The sequence below is a fragment of the Tursiops truncatus genome, chromosome 1, assembly GCF_011762595.2.
Source record: "Tursiops truncatus isolate mTurTru1 chromosome 1, mTurTru1.mat.Y, whole genome shotgun sequence".
In the NCBI taxonomy this organism is placed as follows: domain Eukaryota; kingdom Metazoa; phylum Chordata; class Mammalia; order Artiodactyla; family Delphinidae; genus Tursiops; species Tursiops truncatus.
This window is the reverse complement of record NC_047034.1, coordinates 43,735,357-43,755,125: the sequence shown is the minus strand read 5'-3', so window position 1 is coordinate 43,755,125 and position 19,769 is coordinate 43,735,357. Positions and strand designations below refer to the sequence as shown.

Here is a 19,769-nt window from a genome sequence, read left to right as displayed (position 1 = left end):
TAAACTATGTGACATTGCTAAGTTTGTACATGTGTGAGGGATTTAGTTCATCTATTTCCAATAAAATCTGCCTGTCACTTAGTCTAAAATTTACTAAAGGCATGGATAAGAACAGCAAACCCAGATTAGACACATGGTTTTCTTTTCTCTTCATTCTTTTTCTTTTTTTTCTGGCTATGTGGGATCTTAGTTCCCCAACCAGGGATTGAACCCATGTTCCCTGCATTGGAAGGGCAGAGGCTTAACCACTGGACCACCAGGGAAGTCTCTAGACTTCCAAGTCCCATGGTTTTACTCATTGGTTCTATCACTCCCCAGCTGAAAGGATATTACATTGTAATTTTGTATAGAAAATGTCTTTTAATTTGAATTGGATATGACCCTTATTGCTAATAAATCCGGTATTACATTATAATAAGTTTCTGCAGCATTCTATTTCTAATTCTGTCCTTTCTGGCTCAATGAAAATAAGATCTAGTATCTCTTTTAACTGTTGTTTCTGTTTAGAAAATGGTCCTCATTATCTGGGGATTATAGGAGCTAGGTAAGATTTCAAAAATTAAGGAAATGATTATCAAAATCATTACTGTGCTGGTAGTTCTTGCAAATATTGTTGGTTATTTTTATATAATAACACCCTTTTTGTAGAGCATTTTATCTGTTTTTGTACCAGAAACATCTATATATCTTTCCTCAGAAATTCTATTAATAAACATGTTCTTGAGCATCGGTCTAGCACTTTGGAAGAAATTTTTTATAATTTTTAAGTGAATTTTCTGCTTTACTCTAACCTAATTTACATGGAATGTAAATGGGGCATCACTGTTTTACAGCTATGAAAACAGTCAGAGAGTTACCCTGAAAGAAATTGATGTTCTTAGAAGAGAACCAGGTAAGTCCTCTGGATCCAAGAGACATTCATCTAGAACAGAAAGCCAGGGAGACCAGGGCTGAGTCTTCACTCCATTTCTCACTGTGTGATCTTGCATAGCTCATTTAAACTCGCTGAACCTAAATTACTATATTGTCTGTAAAGCAAAAATCATAATATGTGTCTTTGACAGTAATTGTATTTGCAATAAATCACTAACCTGGTAACTTCAAAATAAAATAGTAACTATTACAACTACTACTACTATAACTACTACCACCACCACTACTACAATGCTGCTGCTATTACTATTACTGTTATTATTACTACTACTACTAACACTACTACTACTATGACTACTACTACTACTACTACTACTACTACTAATCCTAATTCTCCTTCTGTTTATTGGCAGTTTCAGATACTTTGGTTAAAATGTATACCAAAGGACTTTTAATGTTGATGATAATCATAAACATATTTCTGGACACACTTATCCATGACAAAGACTTGCAATTTGGCTTCTTTCTTTCTTTTTATTGAAGTATAGTTGATTTATATATATTTTTTCTTTTCCATTATAGATTATTACAAGATATTGAATATAGTTCCTTGTGTGATACAGTAGGACCTTGCTGTTTATCTATTTTATGTATAGCAGTTTGTATCTACTAATTCCAAACTCCTAATCTCCCCTCTTCCTGGCCCTCCCCACCCCACTATCCCCTTTGGTAACCATAAGTTTGCCTTCTATGTCTGTGAGTCTGTTTATATTTTGTAAATAATTTGTGTCATATTTTAGATTCCACACGTAAGTGATATCACACAGTATTTATCTTTCTCTGTCTGACTTGCTTCACTTAGTACGATAATCTGTTGGTTCATCCATGTTGCTGCAGATGGCATTATTTCATTCTTTTTTATGGCTGAGTAATATTCCATTCTATAAATATATCACATCTTCTTTACCCATTCATCTGTTGAGGACATTTAGGTTGCTTCCTTGTCTTGACTATTGTAAGTAGTGCTGCAATGAACATTGGGGTTCATGTATCTTTTCAAATTAGAGTTTTCTCCAGATATATGCCCAGGAGTGGGATTGCTGGATCATATGGTAACTCTATTTTCAGTTTTTTTCCCTGAAAATAGAATTAAAAAAAAAATTTTTTTTTTTATACTTAAAAAAAAGCCCTTGTGTCGAGGGCTGACTTTCAATAGATCGCAGCTAGGGAGCTTCCCTGCTACATACGAAACCCTGACCCAGAAGCAAGTCATCTACGAATGGTTTAGCACCAGGTTCCCCAAGAACACGTGATGCATGATGGGTAAGGAGGTGGCCGCCTTCCCAGCCACGCCCCTCAGTTTTTTAAGGAAGCTCCATACTGTTTTCCATAGTGCTTGCACCAATTTATATTCCCATCAACTGTGTATGAGGGCTTCCTTTTCTCCATACCCTCTTCAGCATTTATTGTTTGCAGGCTTTTTAATGATGGCCAGTCTGACTGGTGTGAGGTGATACCTCATTGTAGTTTTGATTTGTATTTCTCTGATAATTAGCGATGTCAAGAATCTTTCCTTGAGGACGTGGGGAGTGGGAAGGGTAAGATGGGACAAAGTGAGAGAGTGGCATGGACATATATAAACTACCAAATGTAAAATAGATAGCTAGTGGGAAGCAGCCACATAGCATAGGGAGATCAGCTCGGTGCTTTGTGACCACCTAGAGGGGTGGGATAGGGAGGGTGGGAGGGAGACACAAGAGGGAGGGGATATGGGGATATATGTACACATATAGCTGACTCACTTTGTTATAAAGCAGCAACTAACACACCATTGTAAAGCAATTATACTCCAATAAAGATGTTAAAAAAAAAGAGAGAGAAAAAATGAATTTCATGAGCCTATTGGCCATTTGTATGTCTTCTTTGGAGAAATGTCTATTTAGGTCTTCTACTCATTTTTTGATTGGGTTTTTTTTTGGTTGTTATTGAGTTGTATGAGCTGTTTATATATTTTGGAAATTAACCCCTTGTAGCTTGCATCATTTGCAAATATTGTTTCCTAGTCTGTACGTTGTCTTTTCATTTTGTTTATGGTTTCCTTTGCTGTGCAAAAGCTTATAAGTGTGATTAGGTCTCATTTGTTTATTTTTGCTTTTATTTCTATTGCCTTGGGAAATGACCTAAGAAAATATTGCTATGATTTATTTCAGAGAATGTTTTGCCTATGTTCTCTTCTAGGAGTTTTATGGTATCCTGTCTTATATTTAAGTCTTTAAGCAATTTGGCTTCTTTCTAATTGATGTGATAAACTGTGGGTAAAAAGCTAAAATAACTTATTTTTGCAGCTAAAACCATTTTAAAAGCAATAGGTGGGGCTTCCCTGGTGGCGCAGTGGTTGAGAGTCCGCCTGCTGATGCAGGGGACACGGGTTCGTGCCCCGGTCCGGGAGGATCCCACATGCCGCGGAGCGGCTGGGCCCGTGAGCCATGGCCGCTGGGCCTGCACGTCCAGAGCCTGTGCTCCACGACGGGAGAGGCCACAACAGTGAGAGGCCCGCGTACCGCAAAAAAAAAAAAAAAAAGCAGTAGGTGAATTGTATTTGTACTTTCCCATTCCCCACAATTATACCCTAATGACATATAATACAGTATGAAGCATGGGTCTTTGTTCTTTTAAATGAGGCTCTGGTTCAAATACTTCAAGTAAGAGAGCACTGAAAAACCAGTGCTATTTCTTATTATCTTTTAGTATTTATATATCACTGTTTGGAGTTAGTGCTGGTTGCCTAGTAAATGACATGGCCCTTTAATGTAAATACATAAAATATGACTAATAAACTGACTAGGCTCTAGCGAAATCCTAGGTAGTAGCTTGAACTAGTGAAAAATTTTCCTTCCCAAGATTCGTAACAGTTCTTATTCAAGCAATGAGTATTTCATTTATTGTCCCTCCTATTTGGGAGGTTTTCCTCTATACCTAGTTACTTCTATTTCTCTTTCAGATCTCAGCTCAGATGTTACATTTTGGGGGAAGGCTTTCCTGACCCTCTTTAGGCTAAGTCAAGTCCCTTGTTAGTCCTTCTCATAGTACTGCTAGTGATGAGTGTCTTTCCTAAGACACTCCGTAACTGTTTATTCGTATGATTACTTGATTGATACCTGTCTCACCACTAGAACGAAGGCTCCATCAGGGTAGAGATCACTTTTCTTGGCAAATAGTACATGATAAATAATATTTATTAAATATATAAATGGCATTTGACATTTAGACTAAAGCCAGATAACTCTAATAAAAACTCCAGCATTATTTTTTTTCTCTCCAGAAAGATCTTTTTACTTATGGCAGTTATTTATTTTTAAAATGTGTCCCATTACATTAGGGTACATGGGACCAATCCTTGGCAAGCAGAAATATAGGACTTCTCTGTTGGCTGGGAATTGCACTTTGAATTCAGAATCAATCAATAACTTTTGGTATTATTACCAAAAATATAATGTTAAGTGAAAATAATTGGGTTGAAAAACTTCATATCCTATAAAATTTCAGTTTTGTCAAATATACATCACAATGATTAAGAAAGACTGGAAAGTAATGGTATTATGGTGATTATTATTTTCTTCTTTGTACCTTTCTGTAATTGCCAAATTCACTAAAATTAGCATCTAGTGAACTTTTAATCAGATATAAAATAATAAATATGATTACCCTGTAGTTCAGAAAGCCTTCCTTAGTTCATCTCAAAACAATAAAAATGAATTAACTTCTTAAAACTTCTTACCTCTTTACCCCATAACCACTTCCTCCACCTAGATTGTTCTTTATTCATGATCTATAAAATTAATCATTTCGAAAGGTAAACCCTTAATTTTCCAAATGATATCCTTTAAAATAATAGCTATATTTAACTTAATAACAAAGATCTACTCATGTCTTCAGCAATGACCTAGAATATAGAAGACAAATGTTAGATTTTGTGATTGGAAAAAAATCTTTCACAAGATAATTCATAATCTCATAATCTAAGTGTTAATTGATGTCTTGAAGTACTCATGATTTTGTTTTATGATGTTATTCACTGAGTCTAACCAAGAAACTTCAATGGTTTGCCACGGCATTTACAATAAAATACAAACTCCTTGCAATAACCTGTGCTCTACATTCATCATCAGACTCATTTCACACCAGTCACCTTGCTCCTGATGCTGCAGTTACCCTGGAATCTCTTCTTTTCCTAGAATAAATTCAAACTCTTGCTTCTTGAGGTCTTAGCATTTGCTGTTTTTTATAAATGAAACCCTTTCACCCAGGCTTTTTCAAGTGGCTGGAGCTGTGTCTTAATTCAAACATCACGTCTCAGAGATATTGTATGCTACTATATTATCCTATTTGTCTCTTCTTTAGGTCTTATCACAGTTTAGTTATCTTGCCTAAATTTGTTACTTGTTTAACTGCTTGGTCTCCCTAATAGAAAGTGAGCTCTGTGAGAAAAAGGGACTTGTCCCTCTTGTCACCTCCATTTCCACAGTGCCAAGAATATTGACTGATAGAGAGTAATTGACTGGTAGAGACCTAACAAATATTTGTTTTGTTTGAATGTAAAAATAAATGGAAATTGCTTTCCCATCCATTCTCCTACTCTCCGACACCCAGATTATAAAGAACCTGAATATAAAAAGTTGCTAGATTCAGACGCAGATGAAGTTTAAATAATTTCTGAAGTTTAGCCAAATTTTCACTTTCAAAAAGAATACAGCTTAATTAAAGTTCTCATAAAATAAATACAGGAGACAGATAAAATCTAGCCATTTCAGTGTATTTCTAAATGCATTAGGAAGGAAGTCATAGGATTCCATAGGAATCCTTATACTTATTCTGAAATAGTTTTTGTAATTAATTCTATACTTTCTTATTCTAGAGCCATATGTATAGATTACAGCAAAAAATTGCCTTTTTTTCTTATTGATTGCAAATATATTTGTATTTAGAAAGACTTCCCTGCCTCCTACCCATGGGTTTCTCTGTTTTACAGTATTTACATGGGCATGATTTACACCTATGCTGATAATTTACTTGTGACTTCTGTTTGGATACATCCTTCATTTATTTGTTCATGGGATTTTTCCATCACAATGGAAGCATTTGGGATTTTCCGAGTTTTAATCTTCAAATATTTCCCTTTAAATTTCTCATAATTACATAATTACATTGTGGGATGGCCCCATGACCCTTTTTTAAATGGCACAGAAAACTCCTGGCAGGGCGTGTTTTCAGGGTCACTAAGATCCTTCTCTGTGTTCGGTGACTCACAAGTAACATTTTAGACCCAAACACCAGTAAAGCAAAAACTACTCAGCCTAACTATAAAATTGTCTTGCAGCTGTAGCTGCCTTGGAAAAATTCCATCTTCCTCCTTATGCAAAATACATTAATTCTTAGTTTCCTATGACACTATAGGCTTTGTGTCAACATGCTTTACAATATGATGACTTAATATATGTTGAAATACAATGTATGCCTAACTCTTTAACAGATGTCACCTTCCAGGGTAACTAATTTTTAAAAAAAAGTTTTTACAAATAAAGCTTTATGGGGAGGGTGAAGGGTTGGAAAGTCCAATCAAAATTAGGAGTTTAATGAGAAATTCAGAACTTAGTGGATGATTCTGTTGCCCCTGACTTTCCCTATAAAAATAATTTATGCCATAGTTTTTTCTATATCTTAGAAGAATTACACATAATAATGGTTAAATAAACTTCCAAAGTTTGGACAATAAATTCTTTGTCCAAAACAAAAGTAAACTTAACAATCTTACAAACAATACACCTAGATACATTTTTAACCCTTAAGCCTGAAAACTGACTTAATATTCTTTTGCTAAATTGGACCAGATTTCTCCAAAATCCTAGTTTCTTTATAATAAAACAAGGATAATAAATTATGCAGAACTTTATATGACGTAGGATTTGTAGAGTCTGACAAAGGGTTGATTAAAGGTGATGACAATGACCTTGCCCCTGAGTGAACACACTCAGCTTCTCTTAGCTTCCCTGGCTTGCTCTAGACTCTTGGAAATTGTCTAAGGAAACCAAGCCCTTACCCATCCTGAGTTTGGGGAATATCCAGGGACTTAAGAGTATAAAAGGGCTTGCAGCTCAACTGAAATAATCATAATGATAACATAAAATGGTAGCTAGAAAAACAATAATTTCAAAAATCATTAAAAAGGAATAAGTTTAGAATGTGAACAATTTCCTGGAGTTTATAGAGAATTATTTTTCCAGAGTCCTTAGAACATAAATATGTATTGTGACTGTCCAGTAGAGGGCTGTAGTACACTGATTTTTCAAAATGTCATTGATGATGGAACAATTTTGCCCTGGGACATTTGATTGGATTAGTGTTTCAAAGAATTCCCTTCAGTGAATTCTGCTCTGCTGTCAATTTTTGCTTATTCAGGTACTGATTGGCTAACTTTTAAGATATCCTATCTCTTTTACCATCATCTATTTTATATTGCTAATCATGACAAGTCATTTCAACTAAATCATAGGTGAAAAGATAAAACCTAAAGCAGTTTATTTTGCTAATTACTTGTAGCTCTAGCTTTTGATTTGTTTGATTTTCTTTTGGTTTTGGCCACGGTTGTCAGATTTTAGGTAGCCACCTGACCCAAGTTGGGTCAAAAAGAATATGGTATTAGACTGTCAGAAAAAGGGAAAACAGTTACTCACTAAATGACTAAACTTCAACCTTAGACTCTGTTGGCAGTTTTGTTTTCTGTCACATGCGCTTGGAAACAAGAAAAGTAAAGGGGGAAAACAGGGAGTAAAGGTGAGAAAGAGAGAGAGAAAAGAAGGGGGGGAGGAGGGAGGAGAGGAGAAGAGAAGGAGACCAGTGAAGTTTCACAGAGATAAGCAAAGACGAAAGTTGAGAGAGACCCTGACTGAGTTAAATTCCCATTTCAGTTGTGCCTGAGTCAGCCATAGCCTGTCCCTATGTTCAGTAAGAAAACTAATTCCTTATAATACAGTCCCCTTTTTGCTTAATCAGTCAGAGTCAGTTTCCGTCACTTATAACCAAAAGAATTGTCATTACTTCATCTAAGCATAAACAATTCAATTATTGAGTATTACATCTAATTTATGCCAATCTAACATTACAATCATGGTATCCTTAGATTTTATTTTTTAAACTATCACTTAATATTTAAATCCAGATCCTTTTAATAGGCACAGTTTATAGAAAACCCTAAATAAGCTATTATTTTGAGAAAACCAATATGTTTAATCAATTAACAAAAATATTGAGTATATACTTTTATTTTAAAATTTCATCTTCAGTTTAGTCTGCTTTTGCCATCTTGTTTTCATCCTTTCCCAGGTGTGTGCCAGACAATAAGAACAAGATGCTGTTACATTCTAGACAAAGATAATGAAATAATGTGTAGGCCTGATTTGCTGCAAAATGTAGTATAAATCATGGACAGCATGGACTTGTGAAGCACATTGGCAGAGACTATAAAATGGAATTTGAATAGAAAGTTGAATAAGGATATGTAATAGAAAAAAGGAAGAAGGCATTCCAGGATAGTTACCAACATGAAGAAAGGTGAATAGTATATTCAGGAAATGGTGGATGGACTCCTTTGACTAGAATGTAAGAAACTTGAATGATATGAAGGTGGAAATACTGGTTGGAAACACTGTAAACGATCATGAGCAACTGAAATTAGTGAAGGTTTTTAACCAATAGAGGGACCCAAATTGATATGTGTTTAGAAAGACAACTTTAGGGTTACTGTGAAGGATGTCTGTGAATGGGAGATGCTGGCCAAAAAGTATTATTGTTGATTATTTAAGACATGATGAGTGACCAAACTAAGGCAATAACAGTGGAATTCACAAGAAGGATTGTATTTCAGAGGCATTTTGGGGATATAATCACCATTGTGTAATAACTGATGAGAGTCTGATGTTGGGAGCAAAAGAAAGAAAAGTTGAAGCTGTCTGAGGTCTTTAAACAGGGAAGTACGTGGATGGCAATATTATCAGAAACAAAATACAGAACTGAATGAATAAGGAAACAGAAGCTGGTTTTGAAAATGTAAGACAGAAGCTTTGGAACAGCCCAGTTTTACATATACAATAAGCAGTTAGAGATATAGTAATAAATGTCCTTCTTGTTATAAATATGATCAGGACCAGAACTAGAGACATGGAAATCATCACTTTCATCCGAGGAACAAAACAGAAAGAAAACCAGGAGAGAATGGCTTTGGCAAAGACAAGGGAAAACAAAGTTTCAGTGAGATGGTGCCAAGTATACAACACTGAGGTCAAACAAGATGAAAACTGAAAAGACCCAGTGAATCAGACAATAAGGGCTCTTCAGTATGGTCTGCAAGAATGTAATCAGAAAGTAGACACCCTATACTGGCATTTGGGCATCCTGTAGGGAATTTTCCCTTTTCTGTGAAGCAAAAAATATCTTTGTTAGTGGAACCTTTCTTCTGGGCTCCCCATAGGTTTCAGACATATTTGGGTTGTCTGTAGGACTGGGTTGGAAAAACCCAAAAGAGTCTATTTGCATAAGTGACTGAGGGACCACCAGGAACAGAACTCATTCTAAGAGAATGTGAGTCAGTCCCAAGTCAAAGGATCAGTGTCATAATGGAAGGGCAATTCTGAGTAAAGCTGAGGATGTGCTGCTGAGCTTGCCCCTTTATTTTACCCTTGTCCCCAGACACTTGTGCCAGAGCCCCAAAAGAGGAGATGATAAAAATCAACGTTTCTAAGAACTTGAGGGGACAAGGAAACACTTCCTTGTATCCTTCTGTTCCTATGCAACAGAGTGGAGGAAAGCTGTGGAATAAGGGACATTTCTCAACTTGCGGTTGATTTTGGAGCACATTGAGTTATGGACCAGACACAATACCTGGAAAAGAAGCAGGAGAGGATGTCACTCTCAGAGATGACACAACAGAAACCAAGGACTAGAGGAGGGAAAAGTCTTGTGTGTGTGCTAATTGTGAAGCACAAATATGATGAACTCAGATGCTTCCAAGCACAAATTGGGAGAAAATAGAGCCCCTCCACTTGTGGCTGAGAGACAGAGGCAGAGACGTGCTATTTCATTACTATTTTTATGGCCTTTTATCTTCTTTTAATCTGGAGAAATGTTCCATTTGCTCTATTTTAAAAATCTAGATATATAATTATCTTCACAGAACCAAGTTAAATAGAGAAAGAGAATCATGCCACTTCTCCTTCACCCAAATCAAGAGAGAATCATGATAGACAATTGATGCATTCTCTAGAAGTTCTAAAGAAATTACACTCTGGTTTAAAAAAAATTACTTTCTCATTGATGTACTTTATTTCAGTGTTGTACAGCTGGAAGTTTTATCTTCTCATGTAGGAAGTTCTTCAGTCCTTAGTGTTAAATCACGTTGTCCATTGGACATCTCCGTGGATAATGTTCTGGAAACAAATGTTCACTTCATGTTATTATGAAGTTCTTATGCGTCAGTAACTTGACAAGAGCGTTACACATATTGTCTTACTAATTCCTTCAACAACTCTGAAAAGAGAGCATTATTACCTCCATGTTAGGGATTGAGGATTAAAAAGTGAAACCTTATAACTAATAAGAACCTGCTGTATAAAATAAAATACAATTCAAAAAAAAGAAGTGAAACCTTACCCAGGGCCATGCAGTTAATAAATAGTAGAGCAGGAATTTAACCCAAGTTTGTATAACCATTGCTATACTGTAGTCAGACAAGTCATTAATAGTGTCTCAGGTATATCAGAATGTCAGTATTGCTACATTTTTCTTTTCCACTGTTCTGAGATACAATACTTGATCATTCTGATTTGTTGGAAGTATCAAATTCTCCACATCATTCAAGGATACTACTTGGGGGACACTTCCACCATTAAACTCTAACTGTGTCCCTTTCACTCTGCCCTGTTTCTTCATAGCCTGAAAGTCAGCCTGTAATAACTACTTCTAAGAATTATTCACTGGGAGCTTTTTCTGAAAAAATCCTGAACTGTGAATATCATTATGAGTTTTCTCATTTCCTCTCATGTTGCTTTTCAACAAGGTAGAGATGACATTATAATAATCAGTAGTTGCCGGGCTTTGGATAAAACTCATGGCTATCATACCGACACCACACACATGATACATTAAAATAATAGAACACATTTTTATTTCTGTAAAAAGGGAATTTTACTCTTCATAATATTCGATCACATCCCATATTATGTGGATCTAGCAAAGGTCAAAGATTTCAGAATAGCAAATTGTTAAACTTGATAGTAAAAACTACCCTTATTTACATGACTCAGTTGAGAAAATGTTTAGTATTACACCGTATCTTGAAGGTTAATAAACTGGGGCTGGGTTAGAGCAGGGGGAGGAGATAAATTCCAGAGTGAAGCAAGTAAACAGAGAAAGAAAGAATGACATGAGAAAGATTATCATCAGATTAGAAAATAATCTCTTTCCTTGCTTTCCAAGGAGGAAGGAGAATAGGGAATAAAGAGTGTATGAACAGCTGCAAAGAGTAATAACAAAGTAAGGCATGTAGGTAGTATCTCAGAAGTCCCATTGCCTTAATTTTGCACTAAATAGGAAAGGAAATCAAAAAATAAGGAAATAGAGAAATTTGGGGGGGGGGATCATGGTTTTATACCCCAACTTTATTGATAAAGATAATTTAATCTCACCAATTTCCTTATATTTTTTTAATGCTACTGGATTTCCTAGCATTAGTTACAGGATTTCCTGACTACTCTGAATATAATGAAAGCTGTGTGTTCTTAGCAGTTTTTAGATATGGCGAATATTTATTGGTTTGTGGCTGCCCAATATCTTGTTGGGATTTGCTTTTAGGGAATTAACATTTTCCCCCTTGGATATAATCTGATTGGACAGTCATCAGCTTTGCCCTCCCTAACCAAAGGTCGAGTACGTTTTGAACATTGAACTGTTTGTTGAGACTTCACTCTGTCTAGGCTGCATCCTAGGTGTCCAGATTTTTAGATTTTTAGCCTTAATTATGGTTAGGCATTTCACACAAATTCTGCCAATTAGATGCTATTACCTTGTAATTTGATCTTGAACAAGGTGACAAAGTATTGAACTTTATTCATTCCGTTAATGATGCTTTAATGCTCTAACCCAGAAAGTTTGTATATTTCCTACATTTTAGACCTCAAAGATTTGCTTTGGTTCCTGAGTTTGCCTTAGCCTTTCTTTAGGTTTCGTAACCTCCCACTGGCCTTCCAGTATTTTCCTACTGCTTAGTTTAAAAAACCTGCTAGGGACTTTCCTGGTTGTCCAGTGGCTAGACCTCTGCTCTCCCCATGTAGGGGGCCCGGGTTTGATCCCTGGTCGGGGAACTAGATCCCACAAGCCACAACTAAGAGTTCGCATGTCGCAGCTAAAGATTCCACATGCTGCAACTAAAGATTCCACATGCTGCAACGAAGATCCTGCACACAGCAACAAAGGTCCTGCATGTTGAAAATAAGACCCGGTGCAGCCAAGTAAATAAATATTAAAAAGAAAAAAACCCATTAATCAAGCATGGGACTTTTACCTTTTTCCTTATTATTACCCCAGAGTCTTGCATCCTCACTGTCCCTTCAGAGATGGTTTCTGTACTTAGCAACAAAGAACTTCAGCTGATACATACAGTAGACTTTCCAAATGTCATCAAAGGGAAGCTATCTATTTACTTATTCAACAAAAATATAATGAGTGCTTACTATGTACTAGAGACTATTAACAGATGTTTGGATGACGAACAAGCAAAACTTGGCTCTTCTCCTCAGAGAGTGTATAGTATTCCTGTATCATGGTAGCTAAGTAGTGTATTAACATTCTGGGAAGAATTAGAAACCAGGAATGTCAAAAAAGAACGATTGAGGAGTGGCAGAGAGGAAGCAAGACTCTAGGGGTATAATAAGAAAAGAGGATAAAGGTTGTATAGCTAATTAGCAGTTTTTTTTTTAAATAAAAGGAATTATGTATGTAGATTCTAACAAAAAATACGTATTTATATATCTAATTATTTCCCAGATATGCTCCAGCCTTGTTTCTGATAGCAATTCCTTAATTCAGGTTCTCATTACTAAATACCTTATTTATTAGCTTCGTCTACTCTAGTGATACCATTAATCTAGAACCACCCTTCTCTCCACTACTCCTAATCAACTTCCACACCATATTGCTTTCATCATTTTCTTTCTACTTTTTCTACTTTGCAAACTGTAATCAGTCCCCTGCCCAAGATTTTTCAACACTGTAATTCTTCATTGCTTTTCTTTTTTTTTTTTTAACATCTTTATTGGAGTATAATTGCTTTAAAATGGTGTATTAGTTTCTGCTTTATAACAAATTGAATCAGCTATATATATACATATATCCCCATATCTCCTCCCTCTTGTGTCTCCCGGTCTTGTTTTTATATCCATTCAGCCAATCTATGTCTTTTGGTTGGAGCATTTAATCCATTTACATTTAAGGTAATTATCGATATGTATGTTCCTATTACCATTTTCTTAATTGTTTTGGGTTTATTATTGTAGGTCTTTTCCTTCTCTTGTGTTTCCTGCCTAGAGAAGTTCCTTTAGCATTTGTTGTAGAGCTGGTTTGGTGGTGCTGAAATCTCCTAACATTTGCTTGTCTGTAAAGGTTTTAATTTCTCGGTCAAGTCTGAAGGAGATCCTTCCTGGGTAGAGTAATCTTGGTTGTAGGTTTTCCCTTTCATCAGTTTAGATACATCCTGCCACTCCCTTCTGACTTGCAGAGTTTCTGCTGAAAGATCAGCTGTTAACCTTATGGGGATTCCCTTGTATGTTATTTGTTGTTTTTCCCTTGCTGCTTTCAATATTTGTTCTTTGTGTTTCATTTTTGATAGCTTGATTAATGTATGTCTTGGTGTGTTTCTCCTTGGATTTATTCTGTATGGGACTCTCTGCACTTCCTGAACTTGATTCTCTATTTCCTTTCCCATATTAGGGAAGTTTTCAATTATAATCTCTTCAAATATTTTCTCAGTTCCTTTCTTTTTCTTTTCTTCTTCTGGGACCCCTATAATCGAATGCTGGTGCGTTTAATGTTCCAGAAGTCTTTGAGACTGTCCTCAATTATTTTCATTCTGTTTTCTTTATTCTGCTCTGCAGTAGTTATTTCCTCTATTTTATCTTCCAGGTCACTTATCTGTTCTTCTGCCTCAGTTATTCTGCTATTGATTTCTTCTGGAGAATTTTTAATTTCATTTATTGTGTTTTTCATCATTGTTTGTTTGCTGTTTAGTTCTTCTAGGTCCTTGTTAAACATTTCTTGTATTTTCTCTGTTGTATTTCCAAGACTTTGGATCATCTTTACTATCATTACTCTGAATTCTTTTTCAGGTAGACTGCCTATTTCCTCTTCATTTGTTTGGTCTGGTGGGTTTTTACCTTGCTCCTTCATCTGCTGTGTTTTTCTCTGTCTTCTCATTTTGCTTAACTTACTGTGTTTGGGGTCTCCTTTTTGCAGGTTGCGTGTTCATAGTTCCTGTTGTTTTTGGTGTCTGCCCCCAGTGGCTAAGGTTGGTTCAGTGGGTTGTGTAGGCTTCTTGGTGGAGGGGACTAATGCCTGTGTTCTGGTGGATGAGGCTGGATCTTTTCTTTCTGGTGGGCAGGACCACGTCCAGTAGTGTGTTTTGGGGTGTCTGTGACCTTATTATGATTTTAGGCAGCCTCTCTACTAATGGATGGGGTTGTGTTCCTGTCTTGCTAGTTGCTTGGCATAGGGTGTCCAGCACTGTAGCTTGCTGGTCATTGAGTGGACCTGGGTCTTAGCGTTGAGATGGAGATCTCTGGGAGAGCTTTCCCCATTTGATATTATGTGGAGCCGGGAGGTCTCTGGTGGACCAGTGTCCTGAACTAGGCTCTCCCTCCTCAGAGGCACAGGCCTGACACCCGACCGGGTCACCAAGACCCTGTCAGCCACACGGCTCAGAATAAAAGGGAGAAAAAAAGAAAGAAAAATGTGAAATAAAATAAAGTTATTAAAATAAAAATTAATTGTTATTAAAAGTAAAAAAAATTAAAAAGAAAGAAAGAGCAACCATACCAAAAAACAAATCCACCAATGATAACAAGCGCTAAAACCTATACTACCAAAAAAAAAAAAATGAACAGACAGAACCCTTGGACAAATGGTAAAAGCAAAGCTATACAGACCAAATCACACAAAGAAGCATACACATATACACTCACAAAAAAAGAAAAAGAAAAAATATATGTATCATTGCTCCCAAAGTCTAACGCAATTTTGGGATGATTTGTTGTCTATACAAGTATTCCACAGATGCAGGGTACATCAAGTTGATTGTGGACATTTAATCCACTGCTCCTGAGGCTGCTGGGAGAAATTTCTATTTCTCTTTCTTCCCACAGCTCCCGGGGTTCAGCTTTGGATTTGGACCCGCCTCTGCGTGTAGGTTGCCTAAGGGTGTCTGTTCCTGCTCAGACAGGACGGGGTTAAAGGAGCAGCTGCTTCGGGGGCTCTGCCTCACTCAGGCCGGCGGGAGGGAGGGGTACAGATGCGGGGCGAGCCTGCAGTGGCAGAGGCCGTCATGACGTTGCACCAGCCTGAGGTGCGCCATGTGTTCTCCCCGGGAAGTCGTCCCTGGATCACAGGTCCCTGGCAGTGGCGGGCTGCACAGGCTCCCGGGATGGGAGGTGTGGATAGTCACCTGTGCTCGCACACAGGCTTCTTTGTGGCTGCAGTAGCAGCTTTAGCGTCTCATGCCCGTCTCTGGTGTCTGTGCTGATAGCCGCGGCTCGCGCCTGTGTCTGGAGCTCGCGTAGGTAGTCACCGGAATCCTCTCTCCTCGCGCACCCGGAAAGAATGGTCTCTTGCCTCTTTGGCAGCTCCAGACCTTTTCCCGGACTCCCTCCTGGCTAGCCGTGGTGCACTAGTCCCCTTAAGGCTGTGATCACGCAGCCAACCCCAGTCCTCTCCCTGGGATCCGACCTCCGAAGCCCGAGCCTCCGCTCCCAGCCCCCACCCACCCCGGCGGTTGAGCAGACAAGCCTCTCGGGCTGGTGAGTGCTTGTCGGCACCGATCCTCTGTGTGCGAATCTCTCCACTTTGCCCTCTGCACCCGTGTTGCTGCGCTCTCCTCAGTGCTTCTCCTCCGAAGCTTCCACCCCCCGCCCACCCCACCCCACCCCACCCCAGTCTCCGTCAGTGAAGGGGCTTCCTAGTGTGTGGAAACTTTTCTTCCTTCACAGCTCCCTCCCCGAGGTGCAGGTCCCATTCCTATTGTTTTGTCTGTTTTTTCTTTTGCCCTACCCAGGTACGTGGGGAGTTTCTTGCCATTTGGGAGGTCAGAGGTCTTCTGACAGCGTTCAGCAGTAGGTGTTCTGTAGGAGTTGTTCCACATGTAGATGTATTTCTGATGTATTTGTGGAGAGGAAGGTCATCTCCACGTCTTACTCCTCCACCATCTTGAGGGGTTCTCGAACTTCATTGGTTTTCTAATATATATATGGCATGCAAAGGACTTTAATAATATGACATCCACCTGCTTATTCCAATTTCATACTTTGACACTTTCCCCAACACACTAGAGTTGAATCCCTTAGAAATTAATTGATTTTTTTTGGCCGCACCAAATGCCGTGCGGCATGTGGGATCTTAGTTCTTGGACCAGAGATCGAAACCCAGACCTCCTGCATTGGGAGCACGGAATCTTAACCACTGGACTGCCAGGGAAGTCCCTGTATTTTTTTTTAAAAAGGATATAAATTCTATTACATTCAAGAGTTAGCGTTCCAAAGCAATATTTGTAGACATGATTTTTGCCTTAATCTATGTTCAACATTCAATTCTAAAATTAACCATTGCTATATTTATTACATGGAGTTACAAACCTATAAACTAGATATTGCATGAAACAGGCATCAGTCGGTACAATCATATATATCATGACTTCAAATTCTGTAATAAACTTCGTCAGCACTTATTAAATATATGGAATATGTATCCAGTATAAAATTTTATTGACTGCCATTTCGTTTTCAGGTTACCAAACTTCAAATAAACTTAATAAGAATCTTTCTCCAAGACTTCCCTGGCAGTCCAGTGGTTTGTAATACCAGTCAGGGCTTAGGAGCAAAGCAGCCCTGGGACAAACACCAGCTTTCCCTTTCTTAGCCTTTTCTAATGAAGTGAGTAATTTAACATTTATAAATTCAGGATTTAATAAATGTTAAATGTTATGTTGAAGTCAAGATTCTTTATTGTGGTTTGAGAGTATTTCTGCCATAAGCACCATGTATTTTTACTTATACCTTAATTGAGATAAAAAGGAAAACAGTTTTGCCAAACTCCAAAAGAACTTGGACAGATTTTATGCTTTTCAAGTTAATTATAGTAAGATCAGAGAAATCATAGCTGGGAGGGTAAATATCAGAAAGCTCAATACCATGAGTAAACATAATTTTCTTCAAGAAATTAAACAAGGGAATTCCTTGGCAGTCCAGTGGTTAGGACTCCGAACTCTCACTGCCGAGGGCCCGGATTCAATCCCTGGTTGGGGAACTAAGATCCCACAAGCTGCGCAGTGTGGCCAAACAAACAAACAAACAAAAAAAGAGGCAAGAAATTAAACAAGTATTTATAGTCTCAGTGTTAGTTAATAACTAACACTTTCAAAAGAATTTCATATGAATAAACAACTCATTTTTATGATAATAAAGATAAGTATAATCTCATAAGAAAGAACTTCCATCTCTAAACTGGCTAAAATGTTTATATTCTTAGGTTTTCAAAGTATCAGTCATATAAATATCTTCTAGCTTTTACCTGTATTTATACAAGAAGATTATCACAGCTAGTTCAGTGCATTATAATTTTAATTTTTAAGTTTCATAGTCTAGTTTCTCAGTCTGACACAATTCATATTATTAAAATTCGTGCTCTTTGATGAATTTTAATTAAGACCAAATAAAAAATTGTGGGCTTATGATAATTCTACCCATTTCAAAGAATTTCTGTGAAAAGTCAATAATAATAATATGAGGCTTGGCACAAATGCTGATATGTAATAAGTGTTCAGTAAATGTTATTTAATGTTATTTTAATTATTCTTATTTTCATAACCTTGCAGAGGATGGCCCAAGTATAAGTTAAATGGTTTCTCCTTCCATGTAAATAATTTTCTGGTCTATGGTCTAGACTAAAAGAAGAGAAAATTTTACATTCACAGTAAATACACATAATGTTAGATGCAAGCTTTTTACTTTTGTTTGATCATTTGCACAAAGAATAAGCCTCGGTGTCAACTGGTTTTCTGTTTGTCCCATCCATCCATGGTGTCAGACACATATCTTGTTAATTTCCAAGATCTTCTGATGTGACTCAAAAGACTATTTACAGAAGCAAACAAACAGAAAGAATTAATAGTCTCTCCTTTTCTTTGACAAGTTTGACCACACAAAGAATATGCTGTGTTTATGTTGAAATTATAGAACTCTGTCCTTTATATTTACCATAAGGGCTTAAATGATGAATCAGCTTTGATGCATTATACAATAAATAATGCTCTCAGCTAAATGAATTTATTAGAAGGGAGCCTTTCTCACATTTCAAAAATTTATATAGATTTTGATTAATTATATAAACACAGCCTCGTATTTAATAAAATTCTCAATAACAGGATGGATTGTTATATGTGAAAATTTCCCTTTGGGGACATTAAGAGGCAGATGTGTTTTTGAACATTACTTCCTCAGAAGTTTTAGAGAAAGTAACACATTCCTGTTTGTCCCGGGTTTCCTTTGTGTACTTTTCTTGAGATTCACATAGATTAGGTATAGTAATGTGTGTGTTTAGCATTAATTTCCGTTTTAAGTGCAGCCCTATAAAAATTGACTATTGACTCTCAGGTGCTATACAAACAGCTTAGGGAGCTATCAGCTTACCGTTGACTTCCTTGGGCCAAAGGGTTCATCTTTTCTTCCAAGATAGATATTTAAGAAATTGCTTCAACTATGTGTTTAGCTTGTTAAAAATAAGTTTTTAATTAAAATAATGGTCAAATAGGCTTGTCTTCTTCTTTCACTACTTGCTTCATTAGAGGGTATGATCCTTTCAAAGTAACATACAGAATTTATACCTTCCTCTGAATGTTTAATGAGTTACTTATACCTTTCCTTTTCAGTTTTTCATACCAGTACTAAGTTATAAACTTTTTCACTCATCCTGAATCTCTGTGTTCTAAACTCAACTTCAGCACTTAAGCAAGTTTCTTATGGCTTCTCAAACTGAAGACATCAGTTATCTTCTTATATCTCTATATGACCAGTCCTTTTATTCCTGTTCCATATACAGTGAAACCTCTTTCTTTTATCCTTGATATGAAACACAAGGTTAACCTCCACATTATAGGCTCACATAGCATCCTTAACTTTTTCAAAGTGATTATTAAAATTATAATTCATACATTTCTTTCAACAAATATTCATTAAATGTCCATTGTGTGTCAAGTACTAATCTTGATGGACTCAACAGGGAATAAAACAGATATTCTAGTGGGGAAGACAGACAATAAACTAGGTAAGTAGGCCAAGTATATTGTATGTTACTCAGTGAGAAGAATTAAGGAGAAAAAATAAGAAATAGGGATAATTATAATTAATTATTTGGTGGATGCTTGTCTTCCTCATGGATGCTTGTCTTCCTCATGAGCTGTATTAGACATGTTCAAAGCCATCTCTCCAGGACCTGGCAGCACCTGGCATGTAGTAGATGCTCAGTAAATATTCACTGGGGAAAGAGATGCTGCTACAAAACTCCTGCTTTTAAAAACATAGAGAAAAACA

General features: G+C 36.9%; 1 long non-coding RNA gene across 1 annotated transcript in view; it reads left to right on the top strand.

Moving 5' to 3' along the window:
• LOC141278404 (uncharacterized) overlaps window positions 1–19,769 on the top strand; it is a 222,857-nt gene that overhangs the window by 109,172 nt on the left and 93,916 nt on the right. Inside the window, exon 5 of the long non-coding RNA XR_012331138.1 lies at window positions 834–892. This is a non-coding gene — a long non-coding RNA (uncharacterized lncRNA). The remainder of the gene's footprint in view (window positions 1–833; window positions 893–19,769) is intronic.